The sequence below is a fragment of the Cryptotermes secundus genome, unplaced genomic scaffold (genome assembly GCF_002891405.2).
Source record: "Cryptotermes secundus unplaced genomic scaffold, Csec_1.0 scaffold253, whole genome shotgun sequence".
Classification (NCBI taxonomy): domain Eukaryota; kingdom Metazoa; phylum Arthropoda; class Insecta; order Blattodea; family Kalotermitidae; genus Cryptotermes; species Cryptotermes secundus.
Window position 1 is genome coordinate 104,228 of NW_019721520.1, and position 17,974 is coordinate 122,201.

At 38.2% G+C, this 17,974-nt stretch overlaps 1 protein-coding gene across 1 annotated transcript in view; it reads right to left on the reverse strand.

Annotated features, from left to right (window-relative positions):
- Window positions 1–8,840: 8,840 nt before the first annotated feature.
- LOC111875430 (hemicentin-2) overlaps window positions 8,841–17,974 on the reverse strand; it is a 462,602-nt gene continuing 453,468 nt past the window's right edge. Inside the window, exon 16 of the transcript XR_004514196.1 lies at window positions 8,841–8,912. The gene's annotated coding sequence lies outside the window, so the exon portion shown is untranslated. The remainder of the gene's footprint in view (window positions 8,913–17,974) is intronic.

Consider the following 17,974-nt stretch of genomic DNA (forward strand, 5'->3'; position numbering starts at 1 on the left):
GTCTTTGGACCAAAAACTCTGTTGATGAAATATATCTTATACTGAACCAATTTAACTCTTATTATTATCATTAATTTTATTAATTTCGTTGTTATTATTATTATTGTTGTTGTATGCTGCTCTATTTGAAACTAAAATTCTCACATTGTGGCTTTGTCTGTGTATGTTTGCTTCTGTATCTTTATTCATGCTAACTGTGTAACTAATATAGACTATCATTTTTGTATTTTGTTTTTTAATTATTTTTGTGTATTTCTCTATTCGTGCTAGCTTTGTAATTGGCCTCTGTGCTGTTAAGTTTGCACGTAAATAAACGAATTGACTTGAATTATGTATATAAATATATAATTATCAAGTTAACCTCATCTGTACCATATCTTGAGCTACAAATATCTAGTACACATCCTTACATAATTTATGAGATTCAGTTTAATATTATCCTCAGATCTATGCATAATCTTCCAAGTAGTCTCTTCATATTTTCGGAATAATCGTTTGTATGCATTTCTTATTTGTCTCCTGTGGGCTAAAGGTGCCACTCAAATCACCCTCTTCGATTTGATCATGGTAATAATATATTTTATGAAGTGTTAAGAAAGATGAAGGTCCTCTTTATGCATTTTTCTCAAGCCTCCGGTTTCTTCGTTGCCCTCAGCAAAAAATTTCTTTTTCCAAACACCCTCACTCGACAGTCCCAAATATTCTCTATCAATTTACAGTCAGAAGAGTCATTCGAAATTAATGCGTACAATGACAATTCCATCGCTCTGCTGCAGGGTTATGTGATTCTGAATCACGCCTCTCTGCCCCCCAGTCATAGTATTAAACCCCCACCACCAGAACTTTACTATAGCTATAAATTCTTCCCTCTAAACACTTGTAATATTCAGATTCCAAATGAACCACAGCTAATCTTATCAACAGAATCTCGTTCGTTTTTGGTTCATTGTTCATAAATTGCTAAGCTATTGGTGATACGAACAAGAGGCGCTGAACTGTGATAGTAGTGAATTATACAAGAGTTAGAAGTGAGGAGAATCTTCTGATGTACAAGGGAAGCAGAGGAGTGTTCTCTGGAACGTGTCACTCTCGGGACGTTATGAAATGTTTATAGGTGACGCGGCAAACCAAGAGACTGGCTGGAAGGAGGCAATGCAGGCCTTGACTTTCAAAGTTCCACCCCCACCCCTTACCCTTAACTGTCTTCTCATTTTCCAAGTGGAAAGACCTGTAAATATTTAAACTTGTCACTGAACTTATGGATTTCTTCTTCTACTGTTTACGTTTTCTACGGTCCATAGTGAAAGAAATCCATGAGAACGTGAAGATCTGTTTAAAGGAACCGTGATTTTTATATTTCTACTTGAAGTGAGGGCATTTTCTCTATTATCCACACACAAAACGGAGGAAATATTAGTTTTGTGAGAAAGATGATTAACTTCATTTAGAATATACGTAACTCTATACTATTTGCCCCAACTGGCGCAATAGTTTCAGTAACTCGTGACACTGCCTCACCAAAAACATCGTATCTTACTTTCTTCTTAACAACGTAACGATGCATCTAAGACGTCAGTCCTGCAGAAATATTATATTGTAGCTAACAGCATGTCCTGTAGAAGACAATACGAGTGACGTTCTTCTGCCTCCACCTTTGACACTGAAGAAGCAGGCAGCAATTTCCGCAGAAACGTTGTCACCTCTCTACCAGACAACACAACAATCAAAGCCCTAAAGGATCATATTCTTAATAGTCACTTCCGTAAGAACATCAGACCTCGTAAAGCAGAATCTCAATGCTTCTAATCAAGATACATCATAAGATAAAGGTAAAGTTGTCCCTGTGTTTAACTAATTAAGCACTACGCCATGAAGACGTATGGGGGAGTAGATATATAGATCCATATTTTATTGACCTCGGCACTAGTTGCAGTTGAGTAGTCAGCTTCATGCCCGGTCGCTTTACCCTCGGGGAAAGATACCCTCTACCCACTGGGTAGGACGTTGAGTGGACCCTAGAACCTGTCTGGACGACGTGGAAAAGAGAAAATTCTTGACTCTACCTGGGCTCGAACTCCGACACCTCTGTCGTCCAGCCTTTAGTCAGTCGCTATACCGACTTCTCTATCCCGACTCCTTAAGATATATCGTACATAACAGAATACCTCCGAGGTAGACACATTCTGTGATCTACTTATGGTTATGTACAATATTTCGATGCACACAAAATCGTATATGATAAGCGTCAAACGAACAGAACGTGTAGCAAACCTACGAGAACAGGAAAAGATAACATTGAACGAAGTTGTAGCTGTAAATTGACCTAGGAATTGGAACAGCTCCCCATACACAGGTATACCATAAAATGTGAATGTTTTGGTGCTTGAAAGTCTTCTATAAGGGATCTGTGTCTCGCTTACATTGCCAGACTTTAGTCTTCCTTCTGTGGGGTTAGGAAGAGAGTTCAACGACCATTTGGTGTCTACATCAACTTTCCTTGACTTGCTGTGACAGAACTCACCCGTCATCAACCCCTAAACTATCTTAACACTACGCAGCTATACTTTGAAGAAAGCAGTCTTCTGGGATTTGGCACCGTGTATAAGTGGTGTTAACCGACGCTTCGGAGGAACGTATCGCCTCCATCTTCAGGGTAGAAGAAATAGTATAAGAAATCTGCAAGCGACAAGACCGTGAGAACGGTAAAATTTGCTCTCTCAGACTTATTGTCTCTAAGCTATTCCGATACACGCTCACAGACGCATGGGCGTTTTCATCGTGCAGCTTTTACAATACAAAACAAGCAGTAATATACATAGAGCGACATGGAAATGCTACTGATAAAAATGTTCACGAATGATCATTATAAATATTCAGTGTTTTTGTGTCTGCGCATAATACAGTAGACATATACTCGGCGGATCCATTAAAATGAAATGCAAGATATACAGTTCTATATACTGTTCATCAATGTCACTTTTCTGTAACATCAGGGGAATATGATATTCATGTGTAAATAAATTGTACCGATCGATACAGTTCGTAACGGATATTCTCGTCTCCTCTTCAAAAGTCTTTAATTCTAAAAAAAAAGCCAAGTGCTGTGTTCCTATTATTTCTAACTCTGTAACATTCAAAAGAAGATGAGATCTCCTAAAATACTAAATTTAAAACCTCATCAGGAGAGCATATATGTACATATACGTATACAGTCCACGGTGCCTTTATTTTCTATCTGCAGAGAATACTTATATGTTTTGGATAAGGAACGCAAAAAACAAAGAACTAATATATATTGCTTGTTATTATCCAACAACCTATTCCGGTGACGCGATGTTTATGTAAAAAAGGTCTTAGACTTACAGCATAATGGGGCTGCGGTTTGATTCATACTAGGTGCAGAGATATTTGTTAGCTACATCAAATGATTGGGGGGGGGGCACGCTGTATCGTAGTTGGTTGAGGCACTATGCTACAAGCGTGAAGGTAGCGGGTTCGATTCCCGTTGAGGCCATTAAATTTTTCAAATGACCTAATCCTTCCAGCCGTACTATGGCCCTGGGGTCGACTCAGCCTATAACAGAAATGAGTACCAGGAATATTCTTGGAATATTTTTGGCGCGTAAGGCTGACAACCTTGTAGCCATCTATGAGCCGATTGTCTAGAAAATGTGGGAGCCTCAACTTCTCACAACCCTATGGGCCTCCACAGCCTGTTACAGGGATACCTTTACTTTATTTTACGTACACACAACTTCATCATATTAATGTCTTTTATAAACACCACTCTTAAATTTTATATTAATATTTTATAATATTCGAGAAAGAATTATATTTATATTTAACTCAACATATTTTTTTTATTTAAGTGGTCGTAAGATAAATAAATAACATAATTCCTGGCTTTAATTAATTAAGCATCACACCGTTAAAATTTATAACAGAGTGGAGGTATAGTTCCACCATTCTTAACTTCGGCAGTATATGGAGGCGAATTGTCAGCTTCACGTCCTTGCCGCTTTTGCCCCCAATAGATCAGCCACCGGTACATGTTTTATAGGAGGCTGTGTGAGACCCAGAGCCCGTATAACTGTTATTTAAGTGGCTATAGGTAGGCAAATTAGCCGGTCACGGTAGCCGAGCGGTCTAATGCATGCACTGTCTTCGTTCGCTTGGAAACCGGGATCGTGGGTTCGAATCCCTCTCAGGGCATGGATGTTTAGTTTGTGTGTGTGCGTTTTTCTGTGTTTGTGTACAGGTAGAGGCCTTGCGACGAGCTGATCATCCGCCCAAGGAGTCCTACCGAATGTGTAAGATCTAGAAAAACAGAAGTGAACGGAGAAGTTCACAGAGGTAGGCTTAGGCCCACTGGGGATGTAGTGTCAAGGGGAAAAAAAGCTACGCAAATTAATTTGGTTATTTGTGCTACAGGAGTAGGGCCTAATGGTTTATGTAAAGCATCACAGTGTTTTATTCTTTTCTCAAGAATGCGGTTCAAATTTCAGAGCACGTTCCTATTTTAAAATCAGCTTTAAACTTTGATAATTCAGAAGAACTTAATTCACGGATTTCTTATAAACTTTTGTTAAGACCCAAGGCATGAAGTATCATATGCTCTTAACTTAGTAAATTTTACGATTTCTGTTTTTATAATGTTACCAAGGGTTTTAAATTTTGCATACGTAAATCTGATATTACAATGTAAATGTAGTGGGGTGTTTAAATAAGGACCATGTAAATATCATCTGCTGGTGTCACAGACGTAACTTTTCCTCTCCCTTAAGCCCTTATGTAAGCTCAATCCCCACTCCTTAGTCATTCTCGAGAATCTATTCAAATGCCATACAAAGTACCGACGTATAATATAACTTGCTCATAAACTTTGTACTTTGTGTGTGTAAATGAGTTCCATAACTCCTCTTTAGTGGAACCGCCATCAGTTCAGTATACAGGCTACATACACCCAACTGTTACTTGGTTAGTTGCACAATATGGTCTACAATATAAACTATAATTCTGCAGTTGGATGTCGGAGAGAATTGTTATATATGTTCTGACAATCTGATTCATAATGAATGAAACATTGGTCACATCACAAGTAAAACAGCAGTCCTGTTTTTAATGAATTAATGCCGGGATAAGGGAGAATATATCCAATGCCTTATTGCAACATATTCGGAAAAAATCCTATTTTCTCGCTTCTTTCCTACAATAATAAGCTGATTAATTATGTAAGATGTCATTTATTCAAAACAATATTTTCAGAAATTCTAATGTAAAAAATACGGCTGCTATTTCTTGACAACTTATCAATTACAGTGGGCAAAATCTGGAGCTTCGTACATACGTACTTATGTAACTGAATTCCACTTCACTATAATTCAGTGGAACACTATAAATAAATGCTGCTGCGAATATAATTAATTAATTATGTAAGTCCTATTAATATTTGATTAATTTAGCTAGTCCAAACATCAATTACTCGTAGATTATGTTTTAAAAATTTTCACAGACGAATTTCGACAGTTTGCATTTTAAACCATAAACAGTTTTGTTTGTGGAACTTAAACGATGCTAGTGGTGAGTACTGGAAGCAGATTTTGGTGTTACCGATTCATAAGCTGTTTAACAAGAACGCATAATAAAAAGAACAACCAGTACACATTGGATAATACGCTGGGTAGGCCCCATAAACGGTTTGACTGAAGTGGAGAGGAGAAATTTTCGCTTCTAAGGAGTCTCGAACTCCGACCCCTGGCCGTGCAGCCCGTAGCCAGTCTTTATACCGAGTGCTCTATCCTAGATCCCAATAATAATTACAATAACAATTATGATAATTAATTCAGTTATTTATTATTTATGTGCCGAGTAAGTTGTTACGAGGCCAATTACAGAAACAGCACAGTATATATACTGTTATTCACACTACAGACGTACGTATTAATATCAATAAATATAAAACATATACATATTTCCTTCTTTCCTTTTCCTTACTAGAAAACATCACAGGATCAAAAATGTATATTAATCCACATACACGTATTTGTGTATTACTTTTATCATTAAACTCGTTATTTTTAGGCTATTATTCCAAATAGATCGATGGCGGATTATTTGCAAACTATTTGTGACCAACAATTACATTACGATCCTGTTAAAAGTGATTTGGTTTCTTCACATAGTCATACATGTAGCTGAGTAGGTGTAACTTCTTTAACTAAGTAAGAGACTTTTTAATGACGTGAAAGCAGAACATGATCCGATATACTGAAAAAGGCTTATGGAGTAAATGGCCAGATAAAAAGAGAATACATCTGAGACCTGAAGGATCCTCTACACACTGGCAGGATGTTATAAACAAGTGATATATTGAATCATTTGCTTTCTGTGAGTCGTCTCACAAAACTCAGTAAGATGTAGGTATGAGTCGTTTCGTTTTTCAGTATCTTCGATCCAAGGGAGTCCTACAACTGGCAGAGTGTCCGACAAGGCCAACAGAACAAATACAGCTGCCTCCCTCAAATGTCTCGATCTAGAAACATCTCCATTATTGCTGCTAGATATTTAAAACAACACTCCCTGACACTAAAGCGGTACCCATAAAACAGACATAAAACTAAGGGATGTCACTTCTGGCTGCGTACTATAACACTACTCTGAATGAGGCATCACTGTCTCCCTGAATATGACAACGCAAAACTTTTCTTAAGTGGGAAGCCATTTCGTTGTAAACCCCAACATTCTTTCGAAAGGAATGAATAGGACAACGACAAAAAATTAAGGACAGTCGAGAAGCCAACCTAAGACTTACACAAATGACTGTGATTATAGCTTTTGTTACTGAAGTATTTCCCTGAAATCTATCCGTCTTTCTTCCTGTTGCTTCTATTTGGAGCATACAGCGTTAGCGAAACGCTTCTTTTCTCTTCAGTTTCCTAATGTATACACAGTCGACAGGACTCCTTCGAAGAGGGATCAACCTATCGTAAGACCGCTCCTTACACAGAACAACACAAACTCCCATGCCTTGAGTGGGATTCGAACCAACGTTCCCAGTGTTGAAGCGAGCGAAGACATTTCATACCTTAGACAGTGCGACCATTGTGATCGGCATTTGTTTGAAATACAATTAAATAATTCCTTGTTACCGTCAATTCATAAATCATAATGCGCTCTGAAAATAGTGGCGTAGAACTACGACATCCACACTTTATATCAGTTTTGCAACCCCCCAAACAGAATATTAAGACACCCTTCGGCTTATTTCTTATTTACTTGGAGCCTACTATTGTGATAATTATAACATACTGAATGTATATTGCTAGTGGGGGTGGGACTAAGTCCCTTGTACTGCGGCCATTTCTGGCCTAGTGTACCAGCCCCAGATGATAGGTGAGGGTGATTGTGGAGCAATTAGTAGAATGAAGATTAGGAGGGGAAACCGACGTACTCGGAGAAAACCTGCCCCAGCGCCACTTTGTCCACCACAAATCCGACTTGACCAGACCCGGGATCGAACCCAGCGACTAACAGCTTGAGCTATGGCGCGGCCATATCAATATCTATGTTACACATACGCTTACAAGATTGCTTAATTTGCTTATTTAACGACGCCCTCGGTTGCTCATATTATAGCGCCAAAAGAATATGACAGTAAATAGTGAATTAGAAAGGATACGAAAGGAAGCGATCGTATCTTAGTTCATGGAAATATGTCGGAAATTTTCTCGAGGAACTGAGGAAATAACGACAACACTTAATCAGGGTAGTCGATGTCCTGGCCGAGATCTGAATCAAGAACCCTCAGAATACAAGTCCCAACTGTTGTCGTTTAACCCCCCCCCCTTTTTTCAGGAGTTTGTCCTTGAAAGATAAAATACTGACGTTATAAACTGAACCTAGCCTAAGTCCCATTGAAAATATCAGTTTTCCGTTTTAATGAAAGTAGCAACAAGCTTTTCCAAATACTACACATAAAGAAGTTGCCATTAAGTTGAACTTTTCGCCAGGAAGATTTTTCTCCGCGCTGTCGCTTTCATAGCAACGTCAAGTACTTAGAGACGGTCTGAAGACGAAGTTTAAAGGCGGCTTTGGAAGCTAAAATAACTATTTCCTGCCATTAAGTGTTCATGTAAAAACCGCATATTTTATGTGCATGGCGATGTTTACGCAGCTGTTACTTTAGTCATCAATCTGCTGCGTAATATCAGAAAAATCACCGGCTTATCTGAATATCCTATTGAAGAACTACAACAGTGTGCATCTATATGAGTAATCTGGTATGAAAATAAGGTCCAATTAATTATTTTTATTCATAGCGTAACAAATAAAACACAGCAGTGTTCTTAGATAAGGCTTCATCATCCAGTACGCGAAACATTTCTCTCTAATTTTCTCGTATGAACTTATGGATTTGCTCTTATATTGAGTTCTGAAACTTTCCATTTCCGGTTTATGAGGTCCGTTATTCCGGTCCAAATAAAACTACACAGTCCGGCATCAATTGCGACCTGTTCTGAACCAGTGGAATTACTTCATTAGGCTCTGATTGTTTTGTCTGCGGGAAGGGAATCACGACTTAGCACAACAATTGCGAAATAAAGACTAGAACTGATGACTACTGATAATATATCCCTTAGCCGGTATTCGAAACAGTGATACTGAAAACTCCGCTCTTCGACGGTCATCAAGAGTAAAATAAAAATAAAACTGTAACTGAACGAAATACAATTCTATGCATAAATATGTAATTGTCTGAGGTCTTGTGTCGCTGTCATAATGACTTTTTCATTTGACATCTGTCTGAGGTATGTAACGCTCACTTACCGTACAGCAGACGAGTTACCACCGAGACAGGCCTAGGTCTGCAAGCTGTAAGGTGTCCACCCACTGCAATACGCATCTCTGGAATCCTGAAATGCAGAATAGACAAACTTCATCTATGGTTTATGCTAACCGTCTTACAGTGTATACACTTTTTCACCTTATTCTTCACTTCCACACTACATGTTTCAGCACTAATGTGCCATCCTCAGGTGTCTTTATGTACATTAAACTATTGTACTGTATGCCATGATGTCTTCATTCTAAAATGTGTATTCGTCATATATGTCGATGAATTCTAAATAATAAAACTTTTCAGGATTCATCCTACGTCGCACTCAAACACGCGAATTACGCCAATCCTCTTTTATGTGAGCATTCTTCCTACATACATTTGTGTATCGTGTTCTGTGTTGTGTTTTGCTCCTGTTACTGCATGCATTGTTCTGCTGGATATGTGTAGTGTGTGCGCTGTCTTGAGTGCGACGTAGGATGAATCCTGAAAAGTTTTATTATTTAGAATTCATCGACATATATGACGAATACAGATTTTAGTCATTTTAGAATGAAGACATCATGGCATACAGTACAATAGTTTAATGTACATAAAGACACCTGAGGATGGCACATTAGTGCTGAAACATGTAGTGTGGAAGTGAAGAATAAGGTGAAAAAGTGTATACACTGTAAGACGGTTAGCATAAACCATGGACATGAATCAGTGTAACAGGACGCTAAAATATAACAAACTTCATCTAGTTGATACAAACGTATTACACGTCTCAAAATAAGTCAAGAATTTAACGAAGTAGGAGTCGAGCAGACACAGTAATCTTTTCCAACACATGTACTCGTTTCAAAATAAGCCTAGGGCCCGTATATCTTTAACGGACGCTTCCAAATGTCTGGTTGTCAGAATCTGAGGAAAATAATGTAGTGCACAGTTATAGCCACTAAAATGCATTATAAAACGAAGCTCCCCTTGCTTCAAAAAGGAACGCATGTTTTATGGGGTGGTATTAAAATGTACTGCATCTAACTTCAATATATACCAACTTTGGACTAAAAAAAAAGGTATAAACGGTTTATGTTTCAAGTCAGCAGGGCATTAAAGTGTGACAGGGATTTCCAATTATTGATGTCTGACTTCAGATGTTACTGATATTCAACTTAATGTCACAAAATCTAAATTGTACAACGATACATCAAACTGTTTTTTTTCACTCGGATACAGTTTATTACTCCAAACTATGTATTGCTTTGGGAATTACTAACTTAACAGTATAAAATAACTAAATTATAAAAGTATATTTTTAGGTTATTATTTATTATTATTGTTAAGGAAAGAGACCACTGGGAAGACCAAGGCGTAGGTGGTTGGACAATANCAGAGTCAGTGGCCTTTTAGATCTCCGTCTTAAAAGTTGAACAATAATTCGATCACGTGATATCTGTGACGTAATTTCGTAACATTCCTTCGCTTTGATTTTTCTGCACTTTCATCTTCTTCCTGTTTTATTTTCTCCAATACTTCCTCTATCCTCACTTCTCTTTCCTGGTCTACGCCATTATACATTTCGCGACAGTCAGTCGTCTTTGTCATTATATTCTCCTTCGTCCTATGTTTATTATCTTTTTACTTTCCAAATGGTGTGAGACTGAGTTCACTTGGTACTGCGGCCACTATTTGCCTATTGTATCAGCCCCAGGTGATAAATGATGGTGATTGTGAAGCAATTGGTTGAGTGAAGTTGGTCAGGGAATCTGAACTACTCGGAGAAAACCTACACCCAGTGCCATTTTGTCCATCACAAATCTCACATTTTCCGATAAATTCGACTCTATTTCCACGAACAGTGTGACAAACTGGAAGTCTTTACGTCATCGTTGCTTCACAAAGTATTTGTGATTAAAAGACTATTTGGTGGTAATAGACATTCTTCATGTGCTGCAATAAGCATTCAGTCTTCCAGAAATACAGAAAAAAAAATATGTAGAGTATATCTTCATAAATTCACGAATGTTATTTCAAACCATGAGCTGGTCTATTCTACATCAAAGGTTAAACATCTGTTAAACGACACTGACAAAATATCAAAATATAAATAAAATCTTTGTTGTGATACTAAATAATATTACTGGATGAATATATACCGAATGGTACATGACAAATTGCAGAGGCCGATCGTTGTTGATTTTAAATTGGTGAGAAATTTATTAAATGTACAATTTTCCAAATTAAAGCCAACAAGAAAGGAATCAGCATTTTAACTTCGGGGTTCTAAATACTTAGAGAATACCAATTTCCACTGTGCTAATGAGTGCCGAGCTCTCTTGCAATATATTACCGTTACTTTACAAACAGAGGTACAGAAACCCATACACATAGCCAGTCACTTCGGAAGTATATCTCCATTAGAAATTCATACCTCTTTTATATCATAAATAAAATATTTTGAAACACTGAGCAATAGAGTAATTCATTTTATGGCCATAAATATATTACCCAGTTAAATAGCGATGAACACTCTGAAACAATATAGAGTTATTCTAAAATAAATTTTCACTGGAACGCTTTAGACACACGAGTACATTCATTCATTCATTCATTCATCAGTAATCTGTCAAGACGACAGGTCCACAGTCTCTTCCAAAACAGTTCCTCCACTTAATGCGATCTAGAGCTTTCTCCTTCAAATGACAGTATCCTCTTCTGTCCCCAAGGTCATCCAGCGTCTTCTTACGTCTTCTTCCTCGTCTTCTGGTCACTTCTATCCGCCCCTCTATCTTTCCTTCAATAACTTACGAGCACATATACCGAATTAAATATGAAAATTCACTGTGGAAATGACGTGCACAACTGTTATCATCCTGTCCAGCATTTGGCCACGTGGCTACCTGCATTCTCTTGCCTTCTCTTCAGTTCTCTTCTCCATATGCTTGTGTCTGTAATCAGTTCCGGTGTTCCGCTGCTTTGCATTCCTCTTATACAGGTATGTTGTTTGCTGTTAGTTCTTAAATTCTGCAACTTATGTCCAGTAGTAGGGAAAATGTTTCTGAGTTCATGAGTTCTCTTTTCAATGGCCGATAAAATTAACATGTTCGTAATGTAACAGTAAGATGAGCGCAGTTGCACACATTATATGCGATGCTGCTTATAATTAACCCTACTCAAGATAATCAGAAAATTTCGACATAAATACCGAACTTAAGAAAACTATCTTAACCGTCCCATAATAAATATCATTCAGAAGTTCCACTGCGTAGTTGGTTGAGGCACTATGTTACAAGCCGGAAGGTAGCGGTTTTGAGTCCCGATGAGGTGATTTTTTTTTTTCAATTTACCTAATCCTTCCTGCCGCATTATGGCCTTGGGGTCGATTCAGCCTCTAACAGAAATGAACACCAGGGATCTTCCTGCGGGGTAAAGGATGGCCGGTGCGTAAGGCTTACCGTCATCTGTGAGCCGATTGTCTAGAGAAAATGTGGGAGCCTCGACGTCTAACAATCCTATGGACCTTCAAGGCCTTTTACAGGGATAGCTTTACTTTCACCTTTCTTTTTTTTTTTTTACTATGAAGATATATGCGGGACGACTGAGCTATCAGGACTCACTTCATAATGTTCTATTATGGCATTTAAAAAAGACCATTCCCATACTGCCCTTCTTTCACTTACTTACTTAGTTACACAATAATTGGTCTATTTGCTTCACTTAAATTCTGGTAACTCAAATTCTCACTGAAGCTTACATAACTAAGTATATGTTTTCTCTGTAATAGAGGACTGTCACTGAATAAGCTGGGAATTATCTCACAAGATTTACTGTGGCCGTGTATCTGTAGGTTTTTATGAATGTTTTGAAGAAATATGACGTCTCCATCTTCAGGGTAGAATAAGATGCAAGCAGAGCGTTCCTCCGAAAAAAAAGTGATAATCTACCAGACTTCACGGCATCACACCAAATTGACAGTAATCTTCGCAGTTGGTTTTGTTTGTACTCAAAGTAACATATTGCTATAATGGCTCTGTTGTCATTTCAAAATCACCATACTTCAGTTGTACTTTTCGGTAGTCTACTATTTATCTATCTTATATCTGTGACATGAATTAAAGAATGTTCCACAACATAAAGTTTCCCAGTAACATAAGGGGAGTTGATATATACCTAAATATTATAACAGCCTCATTCTGGGCACGAATACTGCGGATGGTCACAAATGCACCTTGGTATGTGACTAATCAGACCCTACATGGCGATCTCAATGTACCATTCATCAAAGAAGGCATCCAAGGAAAGAGCATAAAACATCACGATAAACTAGGACATCATAGCAATACATTACTGCAGCCCCTACTGGAACAACAACAACAAAGAAGAAGGCTAAAGAAATTATGGCCAGCAGATCTACTTGATGGTTGAAGAGGATCTCTCATTGGAGGAGCCCTCATCACAACACAGTAAGCACACGAGGACGGTGTTTAAATTATCAAATTAGCTTGAAGAATGTATTTAATTGTGACTGCTAAAAAATATATCTAATAAAAATCTGGGCACGAAAGATGAATTGCGCGCCAGGAAGAGATCAGAGTCAAGGTATGAAACAATTCCGATACCTTACACATCAAAAAACTTTATTAATTATTTGGGACAAAGAAATTATATTATCCCTGATTTTGTAAGAGCACTTCTCGAAATACGGCATTCCCAAATGTGACGTATTTATTAATCGAAACTCGTAAATAAGGAGACATGAATTCTGGGATATTGATATTATGTAGGAGAAGTTGGTAGAATGTAATTCACCAAATAAACATCTTACTTATGTGAGATATTAGGTTTCCAAAAATGTAAAAATTCATACCGTGATTTTCTGGATTATGACAAAGCATAGGCTGGCAGGATGGTTCCAGCTCTTCGGGAGGAACACGCTGCCTTTATCATCGGGACGGAAGATTTCTACCAGTTTGCACGGTGACATGAACCACAGGACCATAATATGAATTACTTTATAAACTTCGCGTCTTTGATTCTAATAGAATCATTTCTTGCATGATTGCACTGAAAGCCCTCTTATTAAAGTGATGTGACATTACCACAAAGTGTAGTCAGTAGTTTAATGGTTAAATAATCTTACATGTTTCGGCCTTCATTGACCATTTTCAAGGACAAACTATACTAAAGGAAACCTTTACATTTTGTATAAAATATCTGAGTTATTTAAATGAAATTGGATTATATAGTTCTAAATATTTAAAATTAATAATATGCAGAAACCATTCCTGAATGTTCTTTTATGTTGTCCTGCCAATGTAACGTCGAGGGTTCTGTTACCTAAGACAGGCTTACGATAGTCCATAAATTCTTTGTTTGATAGTTCCATGCGACATCCTTGTAGAGGATTATGTGAATTTCCATACAACTGTGAATTTACACCACTCTCTCTCGTCTAGGTGTAGCAATTAGTGTCAAAGACAAATAATATGGAACTAAATGATGGATACAGAGCAATGGCATGTGAAATCAAAGCAGGGGACATCATTGCAGACTTCATCCATGATACAGCAGGCAAGAAACACTATTTTCCTCTCTCTCTGGCTCTACAGCCCTTTGGACATTGGACTTTTTTTCAGTTTCTTAATCCTATACACAGTCGGTAGGACTCCTTGGACGAGGGGTCAGCTCGTTGCAAAGCCGCTACCTACACATTGAACAACACAAACATAGAATAAACTCACACAGACATCCGTGCTTCGAGTGGGATTCGAACCTACGACCCAAGTATTCGAACGGGCGAAGATATTTGATGCCTTTTTTTTTTTTCTTTCTTGTCACTACAGCCCCAGTGGGCCTAGGCCTACCTCCATGAATTTCTCCGTTCACTTCGATTTTTCTAGATCTTAAACATTTGGTAGGACTTCTTGGGCGGGTGATCAGCTCGTCGCAAGGCCTCTACCTGTACACACACACAAACTAAACATCCATGCCCTGAGTGGGATTCGAACCCACGATCCCGGTTTCCAAGCGAGCGAAGACAGTACATGCCTTAGACCGCTCGGCTACCGTGACCGGCTGGTTCATGCCTTAGACCGCGTAAATTTCTATGTAAGTCTTGATAAATTATAATTGTTAAATAATAACAATAATAATAATGTGATGAACATTTAATTCGTTTTGAAATTTGAAAATTGTCAGTTAAGAGAGCGTTCTTCAACGGTGAATCTGATACCACAAAGAGCAAGCTGTCGAGTTTGATTAGCTGCCTTGGTATAATTTTTCAATTTGTTTGTGGATTGCACACAACATAGTTCTACAACTAATCCTCATATGTCGCACTGGTTTAATTACTCAACAGTCCCACTGCTAATGACAAACCCTACATATGTCCCGCATCTCCGTCCCTTGAGGGAGTTCTGACGTACAGAATGCCTGGACTGTATTTTTTATTCTTTGTTTCAAACACTGGGCGGCTAGCAAAATGTCCATTTTATTGATATACCTGGGCTCCAGAGCAGTCTGCATATTGTCGTGGAATTAGGGATGAGAGACGAAACCACATGTACAGAAAAACGCTGTAAACTCTACCGATAATTCTGAAACAAACGAATGTAGACAGTTTGACATTTTGAGAAGTCATTTAATGTTGTCAAAGTTTTCTGCCGATATACTGCTGTTTTCATAGATAAGGATGTTTTATTTCAATTTACGTTAACGGAAAAATGTGATAATGGCAATGTTTAAAACTGTTTTTTTCTCTCCACATACTAAACCTGATATACTGGGTTAAAGGGACTAAAAATAGATATAATATATGAATGGAAGTAAACTGATGAACAACCGAATCAAAAACAAATTAATTTAAAAAGATCTTTAATAAAAAATGTTCTGTTAGAACTCTTTTAGAACTCATTTCAAATTAACAGAACTTTTAAAGAGAACGTTGCTGTAATACGAAGAGTTTTATAAATGTATCCCGGTTGAACGCAGAAGTTAGTACTGCTATGGAAGTCTCAGTTTAACATTGAACCAAACCGTGTCCTGAAATTATAAAATAAATATATTTATATTTTGTAAGCCCTAAAAAATCGACAGCCTTCAACCTGTACAGCGGGTCCCTGTTCCTTTTAGAGAGGAAATAGAACGGGCCCAAATCACGACCAGTCAAAAATGTTGCGGAAGATGAAGAAAAATGAGAACCGCCTAGCTGATATCTCAGCCCTGTTGGTTTCAGTAACTTCTACAAGCTAAGGAGTTCCGAAAAACTTGGCACTAACATAGAGTCGAAGAATCAGTTACCAGTTACTGTGAACAATAGAGGATCTATTATAGAGAAAATACAGTATTATCAGAATAATTCAAATTTCCCATTGTCAAGTTGGTACGAAAACTGTTAATTCATTTGTCAGATTAAAGTAATAATTATGGCATGATCAATGCCTGCTACAGATATTATAAACTTGGAGTCGGAATAAATCAGTCAATACTGTGATTCTGCTATGGGGTGAGAGACCGGATCTCGATTCTCTGCAAGGGCAGAAATTTATATCACCGCCACCAGATTCAAAGCGCAACTGAAGCCCATCCGCCTACTTCACAATGGTGCCGGGGGCTCTGTTCCCGAAGATAAAACGGATGGGGTGTTGAGATGACTATTCACCCCTATCTACTTCCAAGGTTAGGAATAGGTGAAGATATAACTTGGCTCTAGTTCCGTATTCATGTTCATAGGGTAATGTTTACTTAAGCTTAACGACACTTTACATTTCATGCGAGCGCTCGGGTGTGTGTATTCTTACGTCTGTGAAACTTATAAACAGAATAATAAAAAATAGTGTGACATGAAGACCCGTTGCCAAGTAACAGCTGTCTAATCAGGCGAAAGTATAACAACCGTTGCAAGGGAACAGCTGCCATTACGAGACAGTCTTGAGACGACAGAACAGTAGGAAGTTGATGTGAGACGGCCGCCAGCCTGCGGGGACGTGAGCCCGAGAGCAGAGGAAGTTTCAATCTCGAGTTAATTCAGAACTGCAGTTGTGAGAAGTGAGGTGCTAGCTGAGGCCGCGGAGAGTTCGGGAACCCGAAGGGAGTTGGAAGCCGCTACCAAGCCGCGGCTAGTGAAAACTCAAAGGACTTTATGGGTGCTGTAGTTACAGTGATCTTTTGAGTGTGTAACTCAGCGAGACTGTCGTAGTTATTTGTAGTTACGAGTCTAAGAGCCCAATAAATCCGATTACCAATTCAAAACCCGTCCATAGTCACTATATCGCGTGACAATATTTTAAACGAATGAGTCCCTGGTCCTCCAATGAAATATATTTTAATAGGGGCCTCTGGTAACGTAGCTACTCAGCTCAATTTATTCGTGGAGTTTTAAGAACTGAAATTTATGTGCTAATGAGTAAACATCATTATATTTGCATAATTAATTATTGGATATGAAATGGTTACCTTAAATTAAGGAGTGCAATTCCCTTAACTTTCAAGTTTGGCGTCTGTACAAATATACCCCATTCACAATACAGAATAAAAAAGGCAAGACCAATACTATCTATATCTATATCTATATAATATCTATGGCTCTATAGTCCTTTTGTGAGACCATGGCAGCGTTTTCAGTTTCTTAAAAGTATACACAGTCGGTAAGATTCCTTGGACGGGGGATCAGCCTGTCGGAAGGCCGCTACGTGCAAACAGGACAGCAAAAACACAGAATAAACACACACACATCCGTACCTTTAATGGGATTCGAACCCGCAACCCCAGCGTTCGAGCGAGCGAAGACAGTTCACGCCTTAGTTCGAACAGCCACTGTGATCAACAAGATCAATACTACACATGTGACAACGTCCAGCAGATGCTTTGTCACTAGCAAATAAAGGAAACGCTGAAAAAATGAATGTCCAGTTATGTCCTAGTTGCTCCGTATATTAAACGGCATATAAAACTTTGTAGTCACCAATTCCCTCTACATAATATACAAAAAATCAGTTCATACCTCACAGGAAACACATTATATCTCCGCTACTAAGACCAACCGGTTAATGTTGTTAAAGGAAACAATTGATGTTTATTAAGAACCATATGAAGCACACAAATAAACCCTGTGGGCAGAATGCAGAGTTACAATATGTTAAAGCAAGTGGTAAA